This window comes from Chaetodon auriga, chromosome 11 (genome assembly GCF_051107435.1).
Source record: "Chaetodon auriga isolate fChaAug3 chromosome 11, fChaAug3.hap1, whole genome shotgun sequence".
Taxonomy (NCBI): Eukaryota; Metazoa; Chordata; class Actinopteri; order Chaetodontiformes; family Chaetodontidae; genus Chaetodon; species Chaetodon auriga.
The window spans coordinates 16,139,020-16,154,918 of record NC_135084.1 but is presented as its reverse complement, the minus strand read 5'-3'; the positions used below and the strand labels follow the sequence as shown (position 1 = coordinate 16,154,918).

At 43.2% G+C, this 15,899-nt stretch overlaps 1 protein-coding gene across 1 annotated transcript in view; it reads left to right on the top strand.

Moving 5' to 3' along the window:
* lrmda (leucine rich melanocyte differentiation associated) overlaps nucleotides 1-15,899 on the top strand; it is a 200,421-nt gene that overhangs the window by 138,822 nt on the left and 45,700 nt on the right. The gene's annotated exons all lie outside the window — the stretch shown is intronic.

Sequence of the window (15,899 nt, the reverse complement as noted above, 5' to 3'; positions counted from 1 at the left end):
GATCCAGAGTAGCAGGAGCAAAGGCATCCAATGACAAATCAGAAGCATGTGAGTCGATGTTGGGTTTAAAAGTGCACGAGGAAAACAAAATATTTATTGTTTCAGACAATCACCTAAGATAGTGTACTCTTTCAGTGTCAGTTCATGCTATGCTTTGTTCTTGATTCTTCATGCAAGTGGCAAGCGAGAAAGCAAAACACTGAAATAATTTAACCTCAGTCTGGCATGTTTGGTAGCTGGAGAAAAGTGGAATGAAAACACTGTTCATCCACTTTATATAAAAAGAAACTAAGGACCTCTACAATGCTTTTTGGCAGGGTAAAGTCACTTTATAAGATATTATTTACATAGCTTGTCAGTGAAAAAGAAATGTTTGCCTTTGTCGCCACAGCCTTAGATGAAAGGAGAGATAATCACTGATTCTAGCTGACATGATGTGTGTGTTTTTGTGTCTTTGTGTCTTTGAACCTGCTGTATATGATTATTTATTCCTTATGCAAAGTAAAAGGTTACAGCTTTGATGAAAAGGCGTCTACCCCCCGCTGCACACAGTATTTTGTACGCCTGAACATACTTCTGCTGCTCTATCCGCAGTTCCTTATCATTAGCGGTGTTTGAGTCCACACAATGAAGAGAGTTTTTTGCCTGGACACATCCCATGTCTGGGCCCTGGGATGTCACAGCAGCGGCATTTCCACAACATTTGTTTTGAGTTAGATGAGATGTGATGTGTCAACTACCACAGACTTGATGAGCCATGAGTACCTCCCGGCTCTAATTGTCCACATCATCAGAGTGATTGTAAGCTGACCAATAGTGCGGGCCACCAATTAATGAAACGTCTGCAACAGAACGGGAAAGCGAGGAGAGATGATGGCATAATTAGATATTTGTGTTTGCTTTTATGTCAGGTACAGCAGGGTGTTGCTCATAACAGTAGCTCGTGGTACAGTGTCTGCCATTTGCTTCATTACAAAAGATGGTAATTAGCTGTCTCGCTGTCGCTTGTGCTGCCATTTGAGTCTCAATTAGTGCAAGAATTGGAGGGAAAAAAAATTACAGGACCACAGACATGATCTAAAAGGGTTTTTTTTTTATTAAATTACTCGATTCTGGCTCAATCTTCTGAACTTTTTTCCCTCTACACACAATAATTCTTCCTCTTTCCCTTATATGACAAATCTCCTTCCTGCTGTTTACAGTAGATAAATTGAAACCATAGAAACGGCAGCAACTGCAGCAGGGTTACAGTGATACATGCCCACTTATGACAGCATAAATCTGAAGAAAGAGCGCCTTTTCTATCAGATCATTCCCGTTGCATGATGTGCGTGTTGGAATAGTTAATGGACTCGCTATGAATGAGACAGCGCTGAACTTTGGAGACCCCTCTTGAGTCATATCGGAGTGGATTGCGACCACAGTTTTAACTCCTTTTCAATCATGCCATTATGGCATGGCGCTGAGCGACGCCACATGGTTCTGATAAAGCAGTTATGGTCTTTAGCACAATCCGAACACCATAACTTTTCGTACATTTCCAATGTTTTCCGTGTTGCCTAAATCACAACCAGACAGTCAATGCCCGGTTGTTTGCAGGAAAAGAGACTGACGCATGCACACACACACACACACACACACACACACACACACACACACACACACACACAAGCCTGCGATGAGATGTGCGAGTGCAGAATTAACAAAAAGTTTGTAGCCTTTAGAGAAGTGTATAGCTTCGGGTCACAGAGTCTAACCTTCCCTGCAAGGACACACATTGTGACAAAGAAGAAAACAAAGAATTGTACTCAAATAAGAAACCCATGTTCACATGCTGAGGATAATTTTGCCTCTTCTTTAATTGTTATTTTTGTGTCTTCATGCATTAGTGGGCATGACACCATAAGTGGGTGACGATGAGCTGTCCCTGACATGTCTGTATGTTTTGGTGCTTGCTTCAAACTCAAAGGGGGGTAATTTTCTCCTTTGGTTTTTTTGCTATATTGCATTTCTGAGTGGAAAGGACAAGCAGTTGGACAGAAACAGATGCAAAATGAAAAAGACAAGAGAGAGAGAGGAAATATCTATAAATACCTGAAGTAAACAAAAAAAAAAACAGCGGGGACGATTGAAGTGTTTTCCCAAAACCACAACACTAAGCAGAGTCAGAGTGGAAAGGCCTTGAGCTGTATTTTGGGAAATTGGGTGTGTTGGAATGCTATAATGTGATAATTCTCTTTGAGGACTTAGAGGTCATGGAATGAAATGGCGTTAAACCACGCAGAGCCATTTGGACTGTGTTGGGCTGCTTTCGGAAAATACATGTGGTACTTCTTGGCTCGGTTCCTCAACCTCCCTCCACACCGCCACGGAGCCCACATTATGCCGTCGAACCCTTGGGTTAAACTGGCCATGTCTATCAAAACACTGTGACAGCACATTCTGTTTTCAGATCCCAAGCACCGCTAAAAAAAAAAAAAAAAAAAAAAGTGCATAGCAAATTTAACTAGTAGAATAACATTTACTCCTTGCCACATGTTTAAGAGTGTTTCACAGTGAATGAAGTAACTCCATGGTCCCCCTCGCTAAGCACAGCTTGGTAGCTACGTCAGCGGGTATAAATGTTCCTCGGATGTCACTTAGATTTTGCCTGGACGAAGTATTTGACTTGATTTTCGAGCATGAACACAAGTTTTTCTTCCCCACATCCTTCTGCGTATAATGTAAAGCAGACTGCATTGCAGGGTGGCTTGAGCCAGCTCCCGGGTCCCATGAGTCTCTGCACACAGGGTAACGGTTCTTCAGGGGAATTGACAGTGACAGAGCCAGGAAAGTCCTCAAGTGGATCTTTTCAGTTCTGTTTTTTCTTCCCCAGACACTAACCTGTTTTACTCTGCAGCAGACAGCAGTTCATTTTAAGTTTGCGCAGAAGAGAGCAGTCCAAATCGAAGATAGACTGCATGGTTTTAGACCCGCGATTGTGCATTATGTGATGCATGATTGTGGCTGGTTTTATGCAATGCAGCGCCGGAAAAGAGGAGGCATTTTGCTATAGGTTGGTTGTTTTGCTTCCTTTTCAAGTCTCAAATGTACCCTGTAAAGTACGGTGCCACGTTCATCTCTGTGCTTGAGAGTTATGAGTTCCCCGAAGCTCTCAAACATAACAAACAGCATGCAATATAGCGCTTTGTGAATGTGCCTTCAGTGGGTTTGCTGAATCATTTTACTGAACAAATGTGTCCTCAGAGAAAACTCAAAGAATATGGTTTTCAACAGGGGAAGGAAATGTAACCCAACAGATTGCTGTGGAAGCAAGTTTATTACCGCTCTTCGCTCTCTGCTAGATTCTGTATTTGCTTCAGCCATTATACATACACCACCGTGATTTTTCACCTTTCTTTCATGACACATTCCCGATTCATTATACACACAGTAGGTCGTATAAGGACAGCGCTGCAGATTGAGTAGGAGTCGTTGGCTAAATGTAACCAAACTGAGTGCCTGTCTGCTTTATGTTCAGACAAATAAACCCACTGACATACTGTGATCTGCTTGCCTTCAGATTATGTTCATTCTCCCATCTTACATAATGTCTTGTTATCTGTTAATTGCATCATTGTGGCACCGCTGTTCTCCGTCTTTTAATGAAAACATATTCAAAATGTTAAAACAGCTGTTTATAATTCTTTGGACATGTTTAGTTTGCGTGATAGATGAAATACCCTGCGTGTTTGTGTCAAATATTTCCAGGGAGCTGCATGTTCATTCTCTCAGGTATGTTTGTCTGTCAGTATCTGTGAGTGGTGTTTGCCTCCATGTGTGTATTTTTCTGTAAATGTTTCACTTCATTTTATTTATTTATCATTACATTTTTGGACTGCTGAAGCATAAGCCTGTGCATTGTTTGGACCGGTGCGACAGGCCCAGTTCAGAGCGCTCTGGCAGCTTAATATGAGGGGTCACGCAGGGGTTATAAGCCGGGAAAACAACAGCAATTAGAGGGAGTGACTCACACTGTCCACATAAATCATCCAGGCCCTGCATATCATAAACACACTGTTAAACTTTAAAGCACAATTAATTGTAAGTAATAGTGCCAAGATTGATTTATTGCCTCTTTCAAAGCCTGGAGACATGGGGTGCGTGACCCGAGTGTCACGTCACTCTCGCAAGCAAAAATGATAGATGTATTATTCATTTTTGGCAAAAATGCCGAGCGTAAAAACAAACATGTGTTTTTGTAAGGGCTTTTATGAGACACCGAAGTGGCCGCGTCGCATTAACTGATTTTCCTCTCCTTCTGCTGGCATCCAGTACAGAGAAGGAACGCCTCTGTGGTGAAGCATTTGTTGTCTCGACGTCTCTTGTGTTTAGCGGCGGAGTTTGAGGCCTGTCAGAAAACAGGCCAAGGCTGGCCAGCAATAATGAGATGTCTCCCTCTCCCATTTTGATATAAAGTTTTCCTAAACTTTGACAAATCATGCCATCGTTCACCTAACTTTTCTCTTTTTATATCTGTAAAATGTAAGTCTTTGTTAGGGTTTTATTAGTGTAATAATATTGAGTGCCTGGGATTGGCAAGCTACAAAGCCTTTGCTTTTTACACATACTGTTCCAACCATATCCTTTATAAGCTTTTGGGAAGGGCCAAGTTTTTATAGTAATTCTGCTATTTTCAATGTTCCTTTTAGACATAGAAAACTACAGGGAAATAACACACTTCCACCTTCCAGTATCATTCGGCACATATTTTTTTTTTTAGACACACGTAAAGCAAATTCTGCACACACGTCTCACTGTCGTTATGCTCCTTTATAAAACTGAGCCCTCTTTCATTGCATGCCAAGGGGTTGCAAAACTCCACAATCCCTGCACATGTACTGAAGCAACAACGTGATGGCCACTAAGGCATCTCTTCAATTACACTCCTTATCAAATGATGCTTTTAGCTATTACATAGTGCAGCGTCCCAGTGCGTTGGCGTATCAGTCCAATCAGAGCTAATCCTCCCTGTTGGTCTCTTTGGTGACAGGAAGATGCTGCTAGCCTAATGAGAGACAGCTGGCTTAGGGTTTTCAGCGCTCTGAAAAAAAAAAAAAAAAATCCATCTTTCTTTCTCAACCCCTACCCCAACGGGTGTTTCCACAGAAATGTGCCAAAACTTTAAATCTCTCAAAGAGATCAGTTATTTCTTTGCCTGTCTCTTTTAGTTGATGTTGACAGTACACATTAATCACTATTTCAGCGCTCGCATTTACAATTTACTTTGAAGCTGATTGTCATGTGCACCCTCTGGAGGCAGCCTCGCTTTAATTCGCCTTCAGATTTTTATCAGATAATTCAAGTAAAGTTGTTGTTGTTTATGACGTGCAGATGTTGATACGCTATTAAAAAAAAGTTAATGAACGTTAGAGCTTAAAATCAATGCTAGATGAGGCGGATACAGTCTATACCAAAGTGTCACTTTTGTTTACGATTCACCGTGGGGACCACAGGGAAAGTTGTAGTTGATTTGTGTGGCTCTGTAAATATATTTCTCCTCAAGTATGCACAAAGTCCCTCAGTTCACCGGATCATTTGAGCTTTAATCCATTATACCAGTTTTGTCTGTTCCTCGGTACAGTGTTAAAGGAGATAGAGTCTTCTTTCAGCAGCGACTTTCATGAGCAGCGGAGGACGGAGCCAGAGCCGAAAGTCCCTCCACTGAAGTTTGTGCTTACACAGACCTTCTTTGTGGTTTTTAGAGCTTGTCAGACATGTCAAGCGCAGGCTAGAAAAAGTATATTGTTTCCAGCCACTTGGATTCCTTTCCCCCTGACATCTGCCACTCTGCCGAGATGATAAATTCTTGCCTCATTAAGCGTGGGTGTGGGATTACAGGCTGACAACACATTAATCACTGGGCTGGGTGGCAGCAGCCCCGCACCAGCTACAGGCATTGTTAACCAAACTTTTCTAATGTGTCACTCTCCTCCCTGACAGCCCATAATCAATCATCCTGATTGGCAGGGCTGATAGATTACACTATTTATACTTTGTGTAATGAAAGCTAGCGTTTCCACCTACTGTCATTGTCGAGACGATGATAGGCCACACCGTCCAGCTGAATGGGAACACGTATAAAAAGAGACGGGGAGGAAAGAAAGGGTAGGCAGACCTTGGCGCTACATTGTGAACTTTAAAACAGACACTGTGGAGCTCCGTGGTGGTGGTGGTGGTGGTGGTGGTGCGTGTGTGTGTGTGGCGGGGGAATTCTGCTCGGCTGTATTGTTCCCCCTGCACGGTATAGCTTGAAGGCAGTCTTCACACCATCACTGAGCTATTGTCATCTTTGTCGCTATCAGTGGCAGGCCGTGCTCTCGCAGGTAAAACTATGCTTTGTCTGCGGCGGGATTCGGTTTCCCCCTGACCCTGTTGGTGAGGTGAGGTTTTGTTGTCAAAGCCTCTTTTCTGACAGAAAGTGAGTGATTTACACATGTATAACAACAAAATGATAGGACACCATATACTGTATGTGTATTCCTGTCAATGTGCAGAGGTCGACAGGATAATGGATAATGGATTTCCCTGTTTCCTTGCTAAGAGCCTTAAAACCATGCTACATCGCTTTACAACCCCCCCAGCAGTAATTTTTTGCATGGGAACTTGTGGATGAAATGACACACGGCTGGTAGCCTTCAAACATAATAAGGTTATGTTTCTTTTTTGTTCATTTTCAGCCGTAACGTCTTTGTCTGGAATTAGAGATGTCCTCGGCACACTGTGAGAGGATATTGAATATGAGCTCTTGGTTGAGAGGCTGCCAAGCATTTGGAGAAAAGAAAAGAGGCAAAAAAAATAAAAAAAACAGTCCATCATGTTTTTGACAGGCAGTAAATCTGAGACTTTTCTTATGAGGCAGCGTGCTGTCAGGAAATTAGTTAACTAGACCATATTATGGAGAGCCAGGTAATTTACCCTCAGAGATGCAATCGCAAATAACTAGCAGGAGGCCGCATCCCTGACCTGACATTGCTTTGTGTATAATGCAAAATCTAGTGACATGCTCAATGGGTTCTGTCAGCTGCAGGATTGAATTCTCTGCCTACTGCGTCTCAGTTTGGAGCACGCTGGTCAATTATTTCTGAGGCTGTCAGTGCGTAGGGAGACACTGTTATTTAGTATGTGTTAACTTGGCATCATTAAGACACTCACCTGACAGAGAATAGCACACCTGAACGTTATTTATTTTGATTCCCCCGACAGGGGTAACCTTCAAACACGTTGACCTCTCCCTGTTTCGTGATTTGTGAAATCCCACTCGGTCCATTAGGAATGGGAGCTGTCGAGACAGTCGGGAATCAAATGACCAAGAGTCTCTCTAATCTAACACGGTAATCCGCAAGAGAAGCCTCCATTTGTTTGGACAGATTGCTCTGATCACACGGTGGCAGTTCAGTGTCTATCCATGCTTGAGGACAAGACACTGATGTCCACACGGTATCTTTAAAACACATGCAGAAATGTCATTTTTAGCATAGATCCGTGTTTTTTGCCTGCAAGCACAGCACTGCACACCCTGAAAATCTTACGTTGTGTGTCCCTTTTAAGTGGTCCTCAAACAGAAACACCAGCTATGCAGCGTTTTATCTTCACCTCGTGTAAACGGCCAGGTCCACTGCATGTACGCAACATGATCTGACTGGCACGTGAAAGGACGAGCTAATGGATATTTCAACTTTTAGATGACAGGGACAGTCTGAGCTCAGCAGTCAGGGCAGAACAGAACAAGATTATAATCTCTCGACTAACATCCCAGTGAGTTTTGGGACATCGTCAGGTTTGGACATAGAGAGTTTACAATTTGAACCCTGTGGGAAATTTAGTGTTACCATTCTACATCGGCCCTCCACATCCTCCAACACCACCAGCCCTGGTGATGAATGGGAAACCCGATCAAGTAAAGCCTCAGCATCACCTCTGTACAGCAGGATGACATGATTAGGAGGTGACAGCTTCTGTAACAACATCTCTGCATTTATCTTTTTCTGCTCCCTCTATCTTTCACTCTCTGCGTCTCTCTCTCCCTCTCTCTCTCTGTCTCTGTCTGTCTGTCTGTCTCTTTCCTCTCAACAAGTCAGACTACTCTATAATTAATGTCCCTGAGGGCTATCCGCAGGTCAGGCAAGGGGGGTGCTGTTGAGACAGGTAGTCTTGACACCTCCAGCTTTGTAGCTTATGCATGCGGGTGGGTAGACGGCTGAGGAGGGGTGAGAGAGGCCAATGATGAGGGCTAGAGCATGTTTAGGTTGGAGGCTAAGACGGGAGGAATACTGTAGGTTGAAGGAAGACAGGTCTCGCTGTGCGACCTTTCCACCTGAGGAACAGAAAGGATGGTTTTTCACAGGATTAACCAGTCAAATCTGGTGCATTAAGGGCTTAGTCTGTCAGGAGCCTCACATTTGAGTGACAGAGAGGGAACGTACTGTTTCAATAATATCAGCACCACACGCATTTAGCCTAAGGAAGAGACCTTATGTTATGAGATGGATTGTTCGGGGATGGTTGATAGTGAACACGGTAGATTTTTAAAGAGCACCAAACTTGTGCAAAGGCGAATAAATAAAGACTTTATTGCATCTAGGCCAAATGTTCAGGCAGTCAAAAGTTTGCATAACAGGCTCGATGTGAATTCCGCATCACATTTTGTTTTGTGCTGCCTCTCACGTTGCTTTTCGAAAGACTTGAGAGACAGCTGTTTGTATGTAAGTTTGAAGTGTGCCCTTAGACCATGCACTTCTCATATGCATGCGTCCAAAATCCACACAATCTCCTCCACTCTGCATCTCACAAACACAGCAGCCCCCTTTTCCCAACAATCACACTCTGAATAGCCACTCATCCCTGTGTTTTTTTTTACTGGTGGAGAGGCATTTTTCTCTTTTTTTTCCCCCTTCTCAAGTTTTGAATAGATGGAGAATAAAGGGATGAGACAAGAAACAGGGCGATGGGAGAACTGGACAGAGGGAAAGAGAAAATTACGTTGAGACAGAGGAGGAGAGGGAGACATTCTTGGGTAGCAGTGGAAATATGTGAAAGAGTGAATGCTGCCCAGGGTGCAGCAGAGGTCACTCCGGGAGCAGAGGGGTCAAGTGACACTCAAATAGCATTCCTCTGTCATTCATGGGAGTGTTGGAGAGGGCTGTGAAGGATTGGCACAGGGCACAGATGGGCAGTGAAGTGGGTGAAGATCCTTAATGCCACAATGCTTCAGTGTCACCAATCTGCAAAAAATTTATCATCGTTGAGAGCTGAGTGAAGTTACAAGCTTCCATCTTCTGAATCGAGTGATTAAAGTACAATATCTGAATCCTTTATACGGTAAAACAAAAAGTATCGCGGTCACATTTCTTTTTTTGTTTGGTGCCAAATTATTTGCATCTTTCAGTGGTTATCAAAGGCATTCTGACCTCTGACAGTTTCATTCATTTTCCATTTGCAGTTGGCGTTCAGTTGCAAGCTGACAGATTTCTTAATGCCTCTTCCCAGAATAGGTCTGACATCTATGCACTGTACTATACTTAAGAAATTCAGTCAGAGCCAATGAGCTGCGGAGGTCTGTAATAAGATATCCTGTGAGATGTACTGTAAGTCACGATTAGTAACACATATTTTGTTTCAAGGATAACTTCTCCAGGCAGCGCGGAACAAAGGTTTGTCATTTCATCAAGTCTGATTAAGTGAGTGCAGGAAGTGCTGTACTTTGGTAGTGGGTGGCAAACAAAGCCATTCGGACAGACAGTGGATCTCTATTTCTCTTTATCGCCGTTTGTCTGTCAGACTGACAGCGTTGACCTTGTATCACCAGCCCACTTTGTGCCATTCTCTACGATGTAGCTTTCATTTTGTTAAGACGTACAACTGTAACCCATAGCCCAGACATTTAATATGATATGATAATACGCATCCCCCGGGATCACCTGATACGCTGTTTCCATGCAGCAGGCAGATGGGTAGGGTACGACGGGCATCACTTCCCAGCGTTTTGCCTGCCAACTGGCAACGTCCGTCACCAGACGTGTTCGGGGTAATCCGAGAGGCGGGCCGAGCTGCGGCGGCTCTGACTTTCATCACACCTGTGCTAAAAGCGCGGTGAGGAGCAGCCTGTCCGTCCTATCTCCCCCTCCTGTAAGGGAATATTGAGACAGCAGTGGATCAGATGGGCTCACATCCTGTCAGACTCATCAGATTTCAGGACAACTGAGTGCTTTTGTCAGCTGAATTCCAGACATCTTCTTTCTTTCCCTCTAGAAGGGTTTTCAAAGATAATGTGTCTCAGGACTTGACCCCCCTCGAAACAATGGTATCATTGATACCGTGATGGTACTAACTAATGCTAATGGCGTATGGTACATAATTCATGAGGGTGATCAAAATATGACGTCCTAGCCTAGAATCCAAACCAAACCAGCAGGCCAGAAAGAGGGAGACAACCAGTCTGATGCTCCTTTCATGAAGACACCCATGTCTTCAGCTCCTCCTCTCATCTCCTCCAGCCTCTCTCGGAGTGCCCTCTGTCACAGATGTCACTCTTTCTTGACACCTGTCTGGCCTTCCCTCTTGTCTCACTGTCCCATCTCCTTCTCTGTGGGGTGGAACTGTTTGTTTTTGGAGGTTTGTTTATGGGGGGAAGGAATACCCCGCTGCTCCAGGCCGCCTCTAGTCTTTCAGCTCATCACACAGAACATGACAGCCCTCCTTCTCTTTGGTGCTGAGATGAGGAGCTGTTTCTCCCGTCCCCATGGGGAGTCAAAATTTTCTGCTTCGCTCTCTCCTTCTTGAACTTCACTTCAAGACAGCGGATCGATACTGTGTGCGCGAGCAAACACTACCTGCTTTGGGCCGTGTACACAAACATTGTGTAATTTTGCAGTGGTGTGGTTCGAGGTTATGTACCTTTTCAGTCCGAGAGGAATGAATGTTTCATTGAATGCAGTTATTTCTAAGTATTTTCTCCACACATAAACTGTCCTTGAATGGAAATTCAGCATGAACTAAAACAGGCTCATTATCATATGGATGCTAGAGGCAAAAATTTACAAGCCGCAGTAAAAGTGAATCAGTGGTACAAAATCCCCAAATTTCAAATATTATTTCATTTGCTATCATTTTCATTAACGCTGTGTAATTGCCATGTAATCCACACTGTTTGGACACTGCAGCTTGTAATTATTGCAATGAAACGAAGCCCTAATTCTGGTAAACGTGAATGGAGAAACGACCATGATTGGCCTGTAAATGGGAATGATGTGAAATCAGACACCAACAACTCCTAGCTTGTAATTATGCTGACACAGTGTAATTATGTTGTTTACTTTAGCAGTGATGTGTTAAACGCTCAAGTGTTGCCATTTGTAATGCAAAATAAATAGGAGTTCTGTACCCTGAAAATGCAGTTTCAGTGTATTTTTGCCCGTATATCTGTCATGGCTTCCCTCACAACCAAAAGCCTAGACCATGCTTTGTTTGTAGACGGGGGAAACTGTGGTTCATGGAAAGTTGTTAATACCAATAATCATACCGGGTGGTCTACCACTGGACTTCTAAGGCCTCTAGGACTCCACCCAGTAAGTCAGCTCCTGGTTTCACGGTTTTTTGTTCCCTATTTCAGTCCTTCACGCTTCTCCTTCTTTTTAACATTTAGCTTTCTCTTTGGAATACATCAGCACATCAGATAACCCCAAGGTATAACAGTAAAACCTTGAGTTCACACACACACACACACACACACTCAGGAGTTGTTTTTGTCTGGCTGGTGTGCGCAGGTTGTGTGTGTTTCTTTTTCTTTTTTGTCTCTTACAGCGTGGAGTTAAGACTGAATCAGCTGTTCACACAACCTTCTCACATAGCACATGCACATACACACACACACACAATACTCAGACATGTACAAAAGCCCAATTGCACAGTTGCAAACACACATTCTTTTTTGCACACAGAAACACTCACACACCTAAAGAGGGGGCTGTGCCTCCGGGGGCCACGTCAGTTACCTGCTGACACACAGGCTAGTGATTGATGAGACGCCGGGGGCGCTGGAGTAGACTTTGTCAGCTGCTCATAATTTATACATCTTATCTCCATCAGAAGAAAAGACAGAGTGCCGCGTTGTGTATATGGAGATGAAAACACTGGGCTTGTTTAGGCAGCGGTGACAGGGTAGCTGCTAGCTGTTAGCCGTGCCACAGAGTGATAACTCAGATTGCTATCTGTTAGCTTTCTCACCAGGTCCCTCTGTGGCCAGAGCCTTCACTCTTTGCCTGTGACGAACCCTCTGTCTGTCAGTCAGTCTCTCACTGTCATTGCCTCTCTCTCTCTCTCTCTCTCTCTCTCTCTCTCTCATGTTTCCCTCTCTCTTGTGTCTCCTTTGCTCTCCTCTGTCTCGCTCTCTTGTGTCTTTATATCTCTATTCTGACCCTTTCTCTCTCTCTCTCTCTCTCTCTCTCTCTCTCTCTCTTCCTCTCTCTCCTCTGTCCATCTCCTGTCACATACTCAGGCCAGACAGCCCAAAGCCTCTGCTGAAAGCTGCTGGCTCTTCCTCAGTCCACTTGCAACGCAAAGGTCAGGACAGAGGCAAGGCTTGAGTTACAGAATAATTAGCTCTGTCAGCGTCATGTTGAAATCAATGTTCAGATGTTGTGTGGGGGTGGCCCATATGAATTATTTTAGTCCAGTCCAGGCAGGATTACTTCTGAATTAACATTGTCAGATTTATGTTTTGTGTATTGAAGCTAAAAGAGTGCACTCAGTGGAATGCAGATCCCCACCAGGCGTGTTTGTGGGCATATGGGTGGAGAACAGGGGGTGCAGGGCAGCATGTATGTATGAGAGTAGTGGAATAAAACGGGAGACAATATGGCACCTTCCAGAACACCGGTGATGTAAAATGTTAACTTTGAGATGAACAAAGAGGCAGCAGTCAATGGCGGTATAAAACAGAACAGTCAATAAAACAGGTTTTTCAAAGATTACCACCAATATGAGAGAAAACGGTATGTGAGATTATGTCGCATGTGAGATTAACTGCACACAGATACACACATGAACCACCATGAAAATCCGTAGATACCTCTAATAGGGCAAGAGGAAGGACTTGCAATCGTCACACTGTATTTAGTCCATTTTTGGTATTATTTTTTAAGAGAGAATTTGTTTGACAGCACTACAGTAGTCTAATTTAATGGATGATTAGAGGGTCATTGTTTCACAAGTAACAGAAGAATGTCTTCCTAATAAAAACAAGTACAGCGTCTTGTTGATTTAGAGTTTGTGGTCGTTACTATTGTGGTTTTTATTTTTATGTTACTGCGGTTCAAGCCAGGAAACAAAGAAATGTATCAGTGATCCTGCAGAGAGCTTGTCAGTGGTAAATGAATCCGACTCCTGTTGCCCTGTACACTCAGTGTTTGATATCGCCTTCCTGAATGTGAAAAGAAAGTTTATCAACCCCCAGAACTTCACCTTACTCTCCTCCAATTGTCTTTTAGCACGCTTTGTTCTCTCAAATTGTGTTCAGATGTTTTTAAGAGTGTCAGTTAACTACTGCATCAGCAAAACAACTTTGATTCCATAACCCCTTCCCACTATTGATCTTGCCTAGTAGATAAAAGAGCGCTCTCTCTGAAATCATGCATTTTTCATTGTGGTATCAATGGCAGCCTTTGCATTTGGCATCCCACTTAGCTTAAAGCTATACTCACAAATGCTGTCTGTTTTGCTCTATTGATTCAGAGGGTTTGCATCGTGTATATTTGAGAATCAGTCCCTTGGTATCATTTTACTTTGACTTTGATCACCCTGATTGCAGTAAACAGACACAAAAATCAAGCAAATTATTCTAATTAATGTGTTTTGGTGGTGATTAGCGTTGTGCTTTGCATTAAATATTCAAGTGGAAGCACTTTGACATAATAAAGAAAGTGTGTGGTAATTAAAATCCCCCTGCTCGTGCTATTGCAGCTGCTTTGTTTGTCCGGACAATTATTTGGACTTGAAACTCTTTGTCAGCACTACAAACAGATTGAATGGGCAGAATCTTTTTCTTCAGCATATTTCTATACTCTTATTTTAAAATGTTCATACCGTATTCTTAGCAGACATACACCTTGAAGGAAAAATTGAGAATAGGAGTCCAATATTACCTTTCTCACCAAATAGTAGTTGGCATTGTGGTGCTGCTGCTTGTCAGGTGTTAAACAACACTTTGGACCAAGGACAGACAAATGAGAGTGTCCTCCTCTCTAATAGAATCTAAAAAGATGAAAAATATAGTGCAGGAGGCAGGAAGGACTAGTCAAAGAGGTGACCATCAGCATCTCAGCAGCGTGGCTTGGCAGCCTGCAGCCTGCCATGGTGTAATTGGAGAGAAAACATATATGGGAGCAAATAACCCCCTGTCAGGGGCATTAAAAGGAGATGTTGTGACGACTGAGAGCCCTGCCAGCTGAGCACAGCAAAGTGGAGGGGAAGAATAAGGCCCATCAAATGGAAAAACCTGCTTGGAGCAACCGTACATCCAAATATTCAAGATAATTGTTGGCCGGTGGAGGAATAGAGCATCCATGTTTGTTTGTGGAACTTTGCCTCCAGAGAAAAACAGATATTTGTCACCGTTGTCATTGTTGTTATCCATTCGCTATCAGGCTTTGATTGATTTGGCACGTCTGCTTTGATGAGTGTAATTTGAAAATGGTAAAGGGTAACATTAACAGTACAAGTGCTCAACCCTTATTACTGTGGAGTGACATGAAGGCAGGTGACGGGAACAGGCACAAAAAAATGGCCCACAGTCAAAACTAACGGAGCTGAAATGTTTAAAGGAAACAAGCAGACAAGATTTTATCATTTGGTTTTGGTGGTTTTACTCTATGGAAAGTGACATTATCAGCTTTTTAAGTTTGAGTTGACAACACTTAAACTTTTCCTAGAGTCTGATTTTACCACGAATAAAGCACATTGCCAGGATTTCTGTGTGGATCTGAGAGCGGCCCCTGTGGTGCCATAGAATCCTCCTCAGCCAACCTTTGTTTGGCAACTAAAGATCTCTCCTAAACAAATTAGATTTTGACGTGGCTTACGTCGGCAAAAATTCAATCTTCTCAAATTCCTGAATTATCTAAGGCTCTCTGTTCTTTTTTTTTTTTTATTTCACATTTTCTCCCATGTCTACTCCACGATCATCACAAAAGAATTTGCCTGTCACTCCTGAACTTCCCCCTGGAACCTGCCTGACCCCGCCATTCAACCGAGTGTGTCAAAATGTTAATGAGGATCCCCCCAAAAGCGCTTAGAGGTTAAATAAAGTCTTCATACGCTGTCGGTCGAAATTCAATAATTTATTTACTTGGCATGTTTCCACTTTCCCTGCCACTCTGCCTCAATTCTTGTTTCTATGCGGGGACAGGGCTTGTCTTGTTGTGTTTTGTTTAATTTTTTTTGTGTGCAGGCAGCTGTGCAGGCAGCCTTTGTCTGTGTGCGAGATTGCTGCTTTAGCTCAGTGGCCCCTCTCATTAATCATCCGGTCAGACTATTTATAATGCGGCAGCCAAGCCGCCACCTCAGTTGCCATTGGCTTTTGTCACCGTGGCACTCTGTTTTGTGGCAGGAGGAAGCCTAATTATTAACTGTTAAGATGACAGCCAGCCCTGTTCTGTCAACAGGGCTGGCTGACAGTCAGACTGAAGTGATAGCCCACTGAGCAGCCATACCCAAAAAACAAACTGTATGGCTCAATCTAATTGTCTTGATCTTAGAAGTATATTTTGATACTTTGAATTAGAGTTTGTCCTTTTTTTAAAACCTGTTGTATGAAAATTGCCTGATGCAGAAACACTGAAAATGAGCTTTCAGCTTTTGATCGA